Source organism: Leptodactylus fuscus, chromosome 8 (genome assembly GCF_031893055.1).
Source record: "Leptodactylus fuscus isolate aLepFus1 chromosome 8, aLepFus1.hap2, whole genome shotgun sequence".
NCBI classification, from domain to species: Eukaryota; Metazoa; Chordata; class Amphibia; order Anura; family Leptodactylidae; genus Leptodactylus; species Leptodactylus fuscus.
Window position 1 is genome coordinate 70941999 of NC_134272.1, and position 14991 is coordinate 70956989.

General features: G+C 41.0%; 1 protein-coding gene across 2 annotated transcripts in view; it reads right to left on the reverse strand.

Moving 5' to 3' along the window:
* The window catches only part of ITGA6 (integrin subunit alpha 6), a 46225-nt gene that overhangs the window by 27174 nt on the left and 4060 nt on the right, over positions 1 to 14991 (reverse strand). The window lies entirely within an intron of this gene.

Here is a 14991-nt window from a genome sequence, read left to right on the forward strand (position 1 = left end):
ATGTATTTTGTTTTACACCAAGCACTAATAATATTTCCCCTGCACCATTCAACATCAATCCCTCAACCCCCAGTACTGTAACTTGTTGTAAATTGGTATACTATTTTATCTATACTCCCTGACAGCCAGTAACCATTATTGCAATGTCTCATGACCTCCAAGACTTCTCCCCTGCTGCACCTTCACCCTGGAATGCTTTATTAGGGCCTCAAAGATCAGCTCTTGATATCACATTGATTTGGAGTTTTTCTAGAAACTGATCACATTACTTAGAAGTTGATTACATATTCCAGCAATTTTGACGTCTATTAAAAATGTATACATATATAAAGGAGTTGTCTCAAGATAGACAATGTCCAATCAGCAGGGATCAGACTGCAGTGAACCCAACGGATGCTACAATGACATGGAATCCATTTGTAGTCCATGTTATCCAGTGATGCTATCAATGACAGAGATGGACCCACATTCAAAATGGACCTGTTCCATATTTTGTGTCTTGGTCCTACCACCTCCCAATGGATCCAGAAAAAATTAATGAGTTTGCTATGAATGAGTCTCACACTCCAAAGACTTACTGATAGGGAATGCAGATTGTGAGACGTATATGGGACAGTAACCACAATGTCAGCAGAATATAATGGCGCTATATAAGTAAGAGAAATAAATAAATATATTGGAGACCTGTATAACGATAAGCCATGGACTGATTTTTAACCTCTGCAAGGAAGAATTGATACAAAAAGTATATTGGAAAATTGTACAACTTCTAATTATACAATAATCGTCTGAAACTGGATGACCCCTTTTGTTTGGGTCCAATAATACCAAAAAAAAAAAAATCAATTTTTTTTACGGGGGTTGCGGCGGCGCTGTGACATGCCATAAAGTAATGTTGCACCTGCAGGACTGGTCAGTCCTGGCTTGCGTCTGTGCTCACTAGTGATAAAGCTTAGGTGATAGGTTTGTCAATAATGTTAGAGGTAATATATAAAGCTACAAGCAAACTCTGATCAGACGGACTCGGGTCTGAAAATTTTTGTTGCATGGCTCATTCTAGAAATATGACACATTCCTGAAGGTTTTCATTTGTGAAATTTGTCAGGACTTGCTTGGCTAATGTACCAATGCATGACTATATCTGTATGTTACTATAGACGTCTGCTGATTTCTGTATCTGTGTCTATATCTGATCCATATTATCGTATTCATATCTGTTTCTTGTATTCTTGAATATTTTTTTATTTTTTTTTAAATGTAGATTGTGAGCCCCACATAGAGCTCACAATGTACATTTTTCCCTATCAGTATGTCTTTTTTGGAATATGGGATGGAAATCCATGCAAACACGGGGAGAACATACAAACTCCTTGCAGATGGTTTTTTTGCCCTTGGCGGGATTTGAACACCAGGGCCCAGCGCTGCAAGGCTGCAGTGCTAACCACTGAGCCACCGTGTGGCCCCGTATTCTTGAATATTGTCATAAAATATTGTATAGAAGAGGTAGCGCTGAATAACAAACTGTCAGCGCAATCCTCCAGGGTAAGGCATGTGTATACCAACAATGCCCCAAACCTATCGTCACTTTTGTGTTGCAATTTGCAATCTGATTCACAACAAAAGCTGCAAAATGTCACTGCACCAAAACAGGTATAAAGAAGGACTGAGTGACAAACTCTAGGGACTAAAATTGGCAGAGACAAAATTCCTATTGTCTATGCATTACTGTCTATAGGGTCTGCGGGTAACAGATTTTTTTTAGCGGACGGGCTCTCCATCTTTCGGGTCCCCATGCAGAGCTGAACGATGGCGAGACAAACATTAGTATGAACCTAGCCTCAACTACATATTACACTCTCGTCTACACAATATAGCTGATCTGAAGTCATTACAGACTACGCACTGTCCATTTTTCATGGATCCAAAGACATAGAAAAGTTTAAGAATTTTTTTGTAAAAAAGGTTGATCAACTGCAGGAAGCCTCGAACCCCAAAATGTGCAGGATCACCTACTGTCTGCGATAGATACAACATCCACATACACTAAAAGCCATTTGAGATACGTTTTTACAGATCCCTTAGACTTGAACCTATTGAGGGATCTATGAAAATGGACAAAACCAGGACATATTTTATTTTTTCAGTCTGTCAAAGGAAAAAAAAAAAAAAAAAAAAAATCGGACATGTGAATAGACGTATTGATATCAACGGGGCAGATTTATGAGAACTGCCTTGAAGAAGACCTGTTTTAGTTGCCCATAGCAACCAATCACAGCTCTGCTTTCATTTTTTATAGTACTTGTGAAAAATGAAAGCTATGCTGTGATTGGTTGCTTTCATAAATCTGCTCCAGTGTAATGTAAAAATGAAAGGCCGCCACACATCCATTTTTGCCTTACATGTTCGGTAACTGGACATCTGCTGTAACGCTCACGTCGTTCTGCTGAGGTTCTCATGAAGAAATAATACCAGCAATGGGCTGTAGTATTCTGCCCTTCACACATAAATGCTTCTGTCCGTGCAAATGCAATTAACTGCGAGGAATTAATAAACACATGAAGAACAAAGACTCTGGCGCGGATGTAGGAGAGGTGAAATGGAGCGTGGAAATATACGATTGTTCCACAATTTTTACTAAAACTTGGCACTTGTCCACATCTCCGTAATGCATACTACAGTTTCGGTTCTTTAAAGTGGCGACATTATATTCAGATGTAAAGAGTGTGATCAGTGACTGAGCTAAGTACTTGCTTTCCATTAGATGTATACACAGAAGAGGCGGCCATGAATTCACAAGTGACTAGTGACACACGTGAGGCCTGTGCACCAGAATGAAAATCAGAAACGGGCATACATCTTCTATAGAACTAATGTCAGCTTTCTGAGCTGAGTATGAGTTTTAACAAATATATATGTCCGAGGCCTCCCTGGACCGCTCTACACCAGGCAAATACATGTGGTGCAAAATATGACCGTATACTAAAGAAGTGCCACATTAACACCCATCTTCAACAGAAAACCAATGCAGATTGGTTCATAAATAGGCCCCAATAGTTTGGGCCAAGTATTGACCCAGCCTGTCAAACCCCTCACACATACACATTTGCAAAAACTGGTGAGTGAGGTGCAGAACAGGAAATGTGCACAAAAGAATTTCCACATTAACAACCATCTATGCCAGAATACTGGTGTCGATGGGTTGATGAATTGGCCCCAATAGATCGGGACGAAATGACCCTGATCCAGCCCACCCTACTCTCCCACATTCACATAAAGTGGCAAATAAGGTGCAGAAAATTGGTGTAGATGGGTTGATGAATTGGTCCTGAACCAATCCACCATGCTCTCTGCCACGCTCCAACTACATATGCAGAAAGTGGCAAATGAGACGCAAAATGGGGAATGTGGCGCAAAAAACTGGTAAAGATTAAATGATAAATTTCGCCCCAGTATCTCATTTCTCAGTCGGGAAGGAATTTTCTCCCCTGATATGGGGCAATTGGCATGAGCCTTCCCCTAGATCAACACTGTAGAGGATTGTAGGGTTATAGGTTGGACTTGATGGACTGATGTCTTCATCCAACCTCATCTACTATGTAGCTATGTCAAATCACAACTTATTAGTAGATGTCTACTAGTAGCATCAGGAAGCTATGATATAGGGAGCTGTTTGTTGGGGGTTCTTTAGACAAATACATTTTTGAGTGCAATCTCTTTCTATAAGGCATAGTATATAACAGGCCATAATGGGATTCAATAACTGACTTGTTGGTTTATGTCTACAATCTGTTTGCCTTCTATTGAGCATAAAAACTGCAAAACTGGTAATGTAGGAGAAAAAAAAACTGAAAAACAAGACGACACAATGCAGTATTTTCTGTCACCAGTGGAGCGAGAAGATAAGATTTCATTAAGCCTCATATTTGAGGAGCACAGACTCTACAAAGAGCACAGTCCACAGTTGGCGTCTTGGCATTAGAGGTGTTCGGTTACATGAAAACAAGGTATTGACTCCTCATTCGCTGCTACGAGTGATTTACAAACCCAGGGAAAGTAACAGATAAGTGATGGAAAGTTCAGACTTGCCAAGAGTAGAAAAGAATTTGGAAGAAAACTTCAATTCGCTTCCCCATGTCTGGGGGAGGACTGAGCGCCTGACAAATGAGATCATAGTGAAAACACTATCAATATGGGCCCCCTCCTGATAAGTATTTCTGACCAGTATCTATAGGGTGCCAATTTACCGAAACAGCAAAGCCACATGCTTACATGCTTTTATGTGAGCACACAATATGGCGTCATATTAGTGCCATGACAAGCGCATGTCGTCCTTGTATCACATAAAAGATGACAAAGCCGAGCAAATGAGGGAGATTTCTTTCAGTCCTAGGAGATTTGCCAGATCTGCCAAGAATCCAAAAGGTTGTCCCTTTTTTTTGGGGGGGGAGACTTCAGGACCAACACTTTCCGACAGACCCCTTTGACTTATAATGGGACCCGTCAGGGTTCAATCATGGTTCCTGTCATTTTGATGACAAGATAGTACTGATGGAAATACTGCTGGAGCCTTCATGGGGGAACCAACCCAAATCGCATTGAAAATGGTCTTCTACAGGTGTGTTCCTCTCGCACAAGATGTCTGGTTTGCTCAAGATGTTGGAAGAGAATAAGTGGGTAGTCTTCTCAAAGACGTGGACCATTGTAGTATATTGTTGCAGTAAGTTGTTCAGGTAGTCAGCTGGTTCTTCATATTGGCAAAAAGAGGGTGGTCTATAGTAGGGGGATGGGGATCTCTTTTACGACATCCATATACCCTAAGAGGGGTCATTGTGCTGACAACCACAAAAAGTACAATAGTACAAGGGTCACCTCTACCAACACGGGTCCTGGACATCTAGAAAAAGTCACTTCTAACCTTTGAGAGAACTTTCACCATCCACGAAGAATCATTTGACTTCTTTCCACTTCCTCTCTGTCCTTCCAGCAAGAACTTCAGAAACCCCAATGTTACTCGCTCACCACAGCAAACAAGAGCGAGAGGAACCTGATGAAAAGTAGCTGCGCTCTACCACTTCTGTGCATAGACATCTCATATACGTTTCCAGTTGCCATATTGATGATACCGTAATGGATTCCCACAGAAGGGGTAGCATTCATACTTGGCATCAAGCATCACCTACAATATTAGTGTATCTCTTGTAGATATATTTTGTTGCTTAACGTAGTATGAGCATGAATATTATGGCTTTTCTTTCCTGTTCTGCACCAGAAGCAGAAAACAGATGGCTTGTTATATAACACCCCTATTACATCTTCCGAGTACACAGCCTTCATTTGTTCTTCTTAAAGCCACCGCTGGTTGAAAAGCCACCACCACCAGTCAAGTGAAGATTGAGACTGAAGGAAAGCTCCACCCCAATGTAACTGTATACGACCACAAACTGACCTGCCTGGGAAAATAGCATGTGGGTAAAAAGCTGCAATTTTTGCACAAAATTTTTTATTTGCAAAAAAAAGTCAGCTTTTTTGATGGTGTTTACGTCAGTTTTCTGGCATACAAGCCATGATGCAACAGTCCCAAAGTGATTTTATCATACAAATAGTGCACACAGTGATGTCATAGTACAGGGATAATGCACATAGTGATGCCACAGTACTACACACAGTGGCATATACCCATCTATTAAATGCCCAGCACCCTCACTCTGGTCCTCGCCATACCTGCCACTGCTGCAGCAATGACTTCTCATCCAGTGTTCACGTGTTCATCTGCCGTACATGTATACATGACCACTAGGAACATGTGATATCACCACTAACGTACTAGCAAGGACCTGAATGGCAGGACATTTCAGAAGTGAGTGTGGGCTATACAGTCCTATGAAAAAGTTTGGGCACCCCTATTAATCTTAATCATTTTTAGTTCTAAATATTTTGGTATTTGCAACAGCCATTTCAGTTTGATATATCTAATAACTGATGGACACAGTAATATTTCAGGATTGAAATGAGGTTTATTGTACTAACAGAAAATGCGCAATATGCATTAAACCAAAATTTGACCGGTGCAAAAGTATGGGCACCTCAACAGAAAAGTGACATTAATATTTAGTAGATCCTCCTTTTGCAAAGATAACAGCCTCTAGTCGCTTCCTGTAGCTTTTAATCAGTTCCTGGATCCTGGATAAAGGTATTTTGGACAAACAATTCAAGTTCAGTTAAGTTAGATGGTCGCCGAGCATGGACAGCCCGCTTCAAATCATCCCACAGATGTTCAATGATATTCAGGTCTGGGGACTGGGATGGCCATTCCAGAACATTGTAATTGTTCCTCTGCATGAATGCCTGAGGATTTGGAGCGGTGTTTTGGATCATTGTCTTGCTGAAATATCCATCCCCGGCGTAACTTCAACTTCGTCACTGATTCTTGAACATTATTCTCAAGAATCTGCTGATACTGAGTGGAATCCATGCGACCCTCAACTTTAACAAGATTCCCGATGCCGGCATTGGCCACACAGCCCCAAAGCATGATGGAACCTCCACCAAATTTTACAGTGGGTAGCATGTGTTTTTCTTGGAATGCTGTTTCTTTTTGGACGCCATGCATAACGCCTTTTTTTATAACCAAACAACTCAATTTTTGTTTCCAAAATGAAGCTGCCTTGTCCAAATGTGCTTTTTCATACCTCAGGCAACTCTATTTGTGGCGTACGTGCAGAAACGGCTTCTTTCTCATCACTCTCCCATACAGCTTCTATTTGTGCAAAGTGCGCTGTATAGTTGACCGATGCACAGTGACACCATCTGCAGCAAGATGATGCTGCAGCTCTTTGGAGGTGGTCTGCGGATTGTCCTTGACTGTTCTCACCATTCTTCTTCTCTGCCTTTCTGATATTTTTCTTGGCCTGCCACTTCTGGGCTTAACAAGAACTGTCCCTGTGGTCTTCCATTTCCTTACTATGTTCCTCACAGTGGAAACTGACAGGTTAAATCTCTGAGACAACGTTTTGTATCCTTCCCCTGAACAACTATGTTGAACAATCTTTGTTTTCAGATCATTTGAGAGCGGGCTGTCCATGTTCGGTGACCATCAAACTTAACTGAACTTGAATTGTTTTGTAGAAAGAAATGGTCCAGAATACCTTCATCCAGGATCCAGGAACTGATTAAAAGCTACAGGAAGCGACTAGAGGCTGTTATCTTTGCAAAAGGAGGATGTACTAAATATTAATGTCACTTTTCTGTTGAGGTGCCCATATTTTTGCACCGGTCAAATTTTGGTTTAATGCATATTGCGCATTTTCTGTTAGTACAATAAACCTCATTTCAATCCTGAAATATTACTGTGTCCATCAGTTATTAGATATATCAAACTGAAATGGCTGTTGCAAACACCAAAATATTTAGAACTAAAAATGATTAAGATTAATAGGGGTGCCCAAACTTTTTCATAGGACTGTATGTACCTCCACTGAAAATGGAAATTCCAAAGATGGAGAGGAAGACCACTAGAGAATAATAAAGGACCATTTACCATCAAAAAATACTGAAAACTGTGTTAAATCACAATAGTTACATGGAAATAGTGGTGAGCCTAGCAGTGGACGCCTTGACAAGAGCGCCCCCATCGTTCTGTGTTTGCTCCATGTACAGTTTTTTGTATGTACCATAGTTGTAAAAACCGAAATGCAAAATTCAACACAAAAGACATAAAATGAGGTTTCTGGAACGGATGTACAGCACAGAGTACATTAAACTAATATTTATAGCCACGCTAAAACAATAGCTAAGAAGTTATGCAGAGACACAAGTTGTTTGCATTTTTTACATAGGATTCCATAAATGGTGACATTGTACTAAAAACAACTAGAACGATGGAAAAAGAGAATTGTCAGAGGGATGCTAAAAAAAGACAAAGCCACCGATATAAAAGAAGAAGCCTGACATAGGAGATAATGCTGAGATCTATCTCTTGTGAAAACATTCCAGGCCTTGTCTGTATAGATAAAACACACAAGTTTCCTTCTACATAAACGGATTTGCAGTATTTTCCAGCTCACACATGTTGCCTGTGGTTTTTCTGTTCACAAAAGGAAGAGCATACAGCAGGCCGCAAGCATACACCCAGATGTCGTACAGTCATTCCAGGCAGCCGACCCTATTAGCACAATTATTAAGACATAGTAGATTAGGAGCCATTAGTATCATGAAAGTACAGGGCTGGGAGGGCTAACAGATCTTAGCATGGGTTTCTGTTCGGGAAGTCCGCTTAGGGACCCCTTGAATGTAAATGTCATCCACATAAAAGAGCAGTTGCCTTAGGAAACCCGCGGACCCTATAGACTATAATGGCGTCTGTGTGGTTTTAGTTCAGTTTCCACATGAAAAATGCAGAGAGGGGAATGGAGATGTGAACCCGGCCTAAGATAACTGAGGTGTGCTGCGGTTTTCTTCCTATGTCAACCAATTATGCCTCTGACCACTTGGAGTAGGTTCACACTACCCTTATTAAGGCTGAGGCCCCACGTTGCCTTTTTTGTTGCAGATTTTTTGTGGGTTTTTTTGAGCCAAAGTCAAGAATACAACAAAAGGAATTGGGAATATACAGGAAATACCTGTATTTTTACTTTCTGCTCAATCTACTCCTGGCTTTGGCTGAAAAAAAACGCTGAAAAAACTGCAACAAAAAAAAGTTGCGTTTCTGCAACGTGGGACCTCAGACTAAAGGGGTTTCCAGTAATTGGAAAAACTATGGAGCTGCAGGTGTAACATAACAAAACATAAAAAAACATACTCACCCCTCCCTGGAACTCTGCTGCATGATTCACCCTACCACCGAATGAACAACCATTTTTCCACTTGTAGCTAGATGAAGGGAATGTGTTACCTGTTTCTTTGTAAAGAAGGTGATGTAAATTTATTATATAGTGTATTCTTATTTTATGTTGTCTGGATATGACTCAGTTCAGGGAACGTCTGTGACCTGTGCAAAGGTCATTGTGCAGGGAAGCGGAGGGGGAGAGCTATGACCATGACCTTTGTGATCCTGTGTTATCTACGTATAGGTGTTAATGTATACATAGATTATAAGTAACTTCATTCAGCTGACAGTTATTGCCCCATTCACATGGCTGACCAATAAGGAACGCTGCCATAATTTTCTCCTATGTTTGATTGTTGAGGAGTGGGATTCTGTCAAACTTTCCACACCAGTTCTGCTGCTGTCCTGACCCTGCCAACGTCTCCACACAAGAACTTAATAGATCAACTATAAAAAATTTGCTCTTGGTCTGTTTTAGTAAATTGTTGCACCATCTATTCTGGAGCATTAGTCTCTGTGTTATCCCAGCCCAGCCCTCTGTTACTCCTCCTGGAAATGGATGAATAACTTAAACAACTGACTACTACCATTCCCCTTGTCAGGAGAGTAACCCTTTGTCTCACTTCTCCAATTGTGGAACAAATAGAGAGTCCGATCAAATGACTGGGCTACAATGTGGCCATGTTTGAGGAAGAGAGAATTACTGGAATGTTACAATTAATGTAATTAGAACATTCTTAGAATTGCTCTTTTATTAAATTGATAACCTTACCAGGCATGAAGATGTGGCCAAAATAATGGAATAACTGAAACAACTATTGTTCATTTCACTACTATCTATCATTTTACATGAACACGTGCCAGTGCTCTGACTGTAAATTCGCCAACCTTTATGTCTCTGTGGACGTCTCAGTCTATAACCTGCACTGGATGACATTCAGATCATTGATGCTTTAATAGGGGATCACAATGGCGGATGTCATCAACCCGGAGGGACAATCCATACCATGTATTAAATAATTGAACACTTTGGACTGAGGACGTCATTGACACTTTACTAGCCGCAGTTACTGGAATTTTATTATTCATAGCTTTCCATAAGAATTATATAGGATTTCCGATACCGGACTATATTTGCAGCTTATACTGTAAGAAGTAAATCAGCGGAGTAAATCTTCAGGATTGTTACAGCACAGACCTCTAAAAGCCGTGACTGGGAAAGAATTAATAGTTATGTCTCCAGAATCATTTCCCTATGGATTTCACTAATCCACAATGCATAGACTCTATATCGACAAAGACAGCAAGGAAGGAGAGAAAATTGATGGCTATCTGTCAATACCAGATTGGCACCCTGCTTATCAGGGGCCATGACTTTAATGGGAACAAGCTGCAATATCATATACGTCAAATAGGCGACTGGTGGTGGTGGTGTCAGGAGTCCTATCCTAATATGTGATCGGCAGGGGACTTCAGATGCCATCACATTCATCAGTCATATGGCATTGCAGCAGCTGCTCAGTCCTATTAAAGTAAATGGAGCTGAGCTACAATACCATACACTGGGCCTATGATATGCACAACTGTGTTCTTGGTTTTCAGTGAAAGGGCTGCAGCGCTCACCCAAATGTTGTGGCCTCTTTAACCTCTTCAAGTAATGGGAATCCTCGATGTCAGACCCCAAGCAACATCTAACCTGAGGATAGTTGGCCAGAACCTGAGCTGCCTCACCGCCACCAGCACAATAATGTATGTTTGATGATCTCACACTTCAAGTTTATGGAAAGAAGTTTCAACAATGTGGTTGTAACATCTGGCCGAGATCACAAGACATCACAAGACATAGCCGATGGGCAAGAGGATTTCTGGTAAGTGATCCAGCAAGAGTCCTTACTGCCGGGAGCTTTGTGACTTATTGGTCCAAGTGCTACTTCTGACAAGTGGACAACGTACACAGTCTAACATACACTAATCCCCACTATACAAATCATGTTTTACATTTTCCTATAGAACCTGAAACTTTGCTCAATCCCATATTCTGGTACAATGTCCTCTATGGCATGACGTCAACTGGTTCCAATATTGCTCAGCTTGGAGAATATGCTCTAAAATTGCAGTCCCGAATCTGATTGTGAAAGGTATCGGCAAGGGGCATCTTACATTATTAGCTAGAGGGACGTAGGGTGGGCACTGGTATGAGTTATATTAAAATCTGATTCCTGAGAGCCCCATCATTGACAGGACCAAAAGGTCCCCACATTCTCTGACAAGTTATTCCACCTTTCTCTCCCATACACATGCATGCTCAGCTCATCTAAATGTGCATGCGTCCTCAATATGTAAAGAACAAGCTTCTGGCACACATGCACACCCGACAGTTTTCTCCTTGGACATCAGCTAGGGAGAGTCAGAACACCCCCATACACATTAGATGGTTGGCCGCACCCATATCATCATCATCAAGTCATCAGTTTTGGCCAATGTTCCTCTATCGGCCGCCTGTCCTTATTTGAGGGTGTGTGTAACTTACTTTCTCCACCACCTTCACTGGAATGTTTGTCAGGCATGTGCAGACAAGATTAGACGCACTTCATGTATCTCCTGGCCAGACGATATTCCTGGTGTCTTTGTATTTATTTCACCAGACCCCGCTGATAACAGAGCCCTTATCTGCATCAATGTGCCAGGGATTTGTTAGAAAAATTACCTGTTCCCATAACAACGTTCTGATCAAAATGAGGTCATGGCGCAGTACGAGATAACAGTGTAATGAAGGTTCCAACTACAGTCGGTTTTGACACCGACAAAATAGAAAACTTCCTTGTATATGTATCATAGGCAAATACATTACAAAGGCTACATTCACATAAATATGTGCTTGTACGGGTCCATGAGAAAACGGCATGGCCAGCATATGGATGATATCTGTGGCTTCCATGGACTGATACATTTTATTCATGAGCCTGAGCTGCAATGTGGACAGGAATGGGATTTGCCCTGAATTTTCCCCCTGGGTGCTTGCACTCCTACAATGACTGGTGATAATACATGGATGTGTTTATGGGGCCTAAGGAAATAATGGGTCAGTGTGTTGGATGTTAAAAACACGGCAGGCAAACTGGCAAAACACATTTGTGTGCATGGAGTCTTAATCTGACCATAAATACTAGGGAAATGTTCGTTGTTGTACCGTGTTAGCCAGTGGGTTGGAAATATAAAAAAACACGAAAACTTGGTAATCTTCAGTAGTTGATACCTTTTTAATGGCTAACTCATAATGATGACAAATGGCTAACGTTTCGAAGCGCAAGGCTCCTTTGTCAAAGCAAATTTAAAAACATTTTTGAAGGATGCATATATATATATATATACACACTCTGTGTATATATATATGTATATATATATATATATATGCATCCTTCAAAAATGTTTTTAAATTTGCTTTGACAAAGGAGCCTTGCGCTTCGAAACGTTAGCCATTTGTCATCATTATGAGTTAGCCATTAAAAAGGTATCAACTACTGAAGATTACCAAGTTTTCGTTTTTTCATAAATACTAGGTGAAAGTTGGTCGCCATTTGTTGCCCCCAAGAAGGGAACATCAGCTTGGACAACCAGACATCATCTGAACCTAAGAAGAATATGGTAAAGCCAAAGTTCTGTTACTGGAACATAGATAGAGACCTGTCCATATACTGAAAATAAGTGAGCCCTCTGCCTATGCGGGCATGCACCAGTTCACTGTAGTATAGTGCAAGTGCGAGATTCGGAGGAGACTGTAGGTGATGCAGAAAGTGTCATTTCCATCATACAAGGAGAATCCATATGGGTTACCAATGTAAACATCGGACACATCCAAGCAGAGGATATGCTCAGCAAACTTTACAGGGGACATTTAGAAAGGTACTAGAGCGTAGCAAGGGGTAAAAATTGATGATGTACTGATGAGCCTTTGATACATCTCTTCACCCTCCACTATCATCTGGGCCTACTTTTATCAAAAAGAAAATACCGTAATTGGCAAATACACTATCCGGGAAATAAATGCACTGTATATATCACATGGTCTTATCTTCTACATTTCAAACATGTCTTGGCTAAACTAATATAACTTTATAAAGGATGCAACCTTGTAGATTCTTCAATGATGTGCCAAAGCCTTCGCCTTCCCACTACACCTAATACTGCAGTATACAATGACACAATAGACTGAGCCATCGGGTGTATGGGATCAATATGGCATAAATCAGGCACCATAAAGATGGGGTAACTAGTCCATAACTAAAGCCTTGGGAATGCAGGAGTATTTCCCTGGTACTCATTGCTTTACAGGCAATGCAAGTCATTCAGCTGTGTAAGATGGAATGTGAGATTGAAATTCACAAAAATTTATGGCAGGTTAATATAGGGCAGGGTGTGGATCCTGTCACTGCCTTCGGGAGGATCCATCACACTCAATTATGTTACTTCTACAGGGCCGGATCAATACTTGCTAAAATAACTGGGTTTTTTAACATATTGTCAATGTATATCCATTGCTAGTCATCTGACAGCAACTCAATGAAAGCCAACATACAGCGGAATGAATGATAATCTGGCATCAAGAATGTTTTATAGAGAAAGGGGTCTTGGGCAACAAGCAAAATAATCCTTCCCCTGCTCCCCATTATGCAGAGGGGGCAGAGAGTGCTGTGCATCTGTGATTCACTAGCCATACTGTCCTCTCCATTGCCAGGAATGCCATCCATAATGGAGTGGAATGTTTTCTGATCTGCTCTCAGGTTTCTTGTTGGGTCCTCATATTGAGGAGGTGCCCAGTTTTCTGACCCCTAATATCTGCACTGCTTTGCGTCTCTGTTGGATAAGATTATTTTTCTTTCTTCTACATTTTGGATTGTCCTACACAGGTCAACTCGTGTCTTAGGCTGAGGCCCCACGTTGCAGAAAAGATGCTTTTTTTGTTGCACACTTTGCCAATGTCTGGAGTCCTATTCTTGCAATTCTTGGCTTGGGGTAAAAAAAAAAAACGCAGCAAAATCTTCAACAGAAATAGCAGCATGGCGCCTCAGCCTTGTACCGGTCTCTACCATCAAGTACACACGTCCCCTCAATTGTGAACTGATATTGCCAACGATCAGATGTCACAAATTAGTTCATAGATGAGATTGAGACATTGAATGAATGAATGAATGAATGAATGAACTAATAGGAAAACAGTATAGTCAGAAGGAAAAATTTGACCTACAAGCTTCATAGTGAAAAGTGCCCTCATTGTCAGATCTCCTTCCCCCATTATGCGGCCATTGCAATGGCGACCCTATCCCCCTCCCCTCAAAACATGGCAAAGATTCCATAACTGGAAACTTTATTAAAAAAATCTTATCACATAAAACTGAGCCTTTCTCAATAACCCTCGGACTCCGAGTCCAATCATCCATTTACCCATTCGGTATATTGTATCTGGGCCAGTTATTTGTCCTATTAGCTTCTGATTTTCAGTGCATTTTGTTCAGGTTATAACTTGATATTACTTGATGTTAGCCATTATATTGTAATCGTAGTACTATACAAGACACTTCATGATATAACACGAGTAGTAAGGAATGACATAAACTCTTCGTAGAAAATCATGTCTATTATGTGCCGGGTCTTCATGGGGGGAGTAGAAAATTTTTCAGTCCAATAGTCTGCATTTTCTCCTCCATCTTAAGCCTGTTGAATAACAAAAGCCTGCCTGCCTCCACACTAGGCCGTCATTCACAGCGCTGACCTTTTGTTGTCCTGGAATTCTCTGCTAGCCATACAGACAGTCCTATGTACACGTAGGTAGGAATGACACTGCAAAGTGCACTGAGCATGCCATTAAGAGTCAATACCCTGCACATGCACCATACATCGTACTATATAGGTTAGTCCAAGAACACAGACAGAATGCAATGTAAGGATGTATATCATATAGTATGTGTGGCACAAATGTAGAGAGATCAACCATAAAGCGAACCGGTCACCATCATCCTGGCGTCTGACCTGCAGACACTCCAACTGTGTGAACACAGTCTAAACAATGATGAGAAGTGAGAAGTATTTCCAAATAATTACTCCTTGAGATATCAGGCCGAGGTAGACATTGATACACACTTAGAAGGCAAGCCAAAAAAGCAATTCTT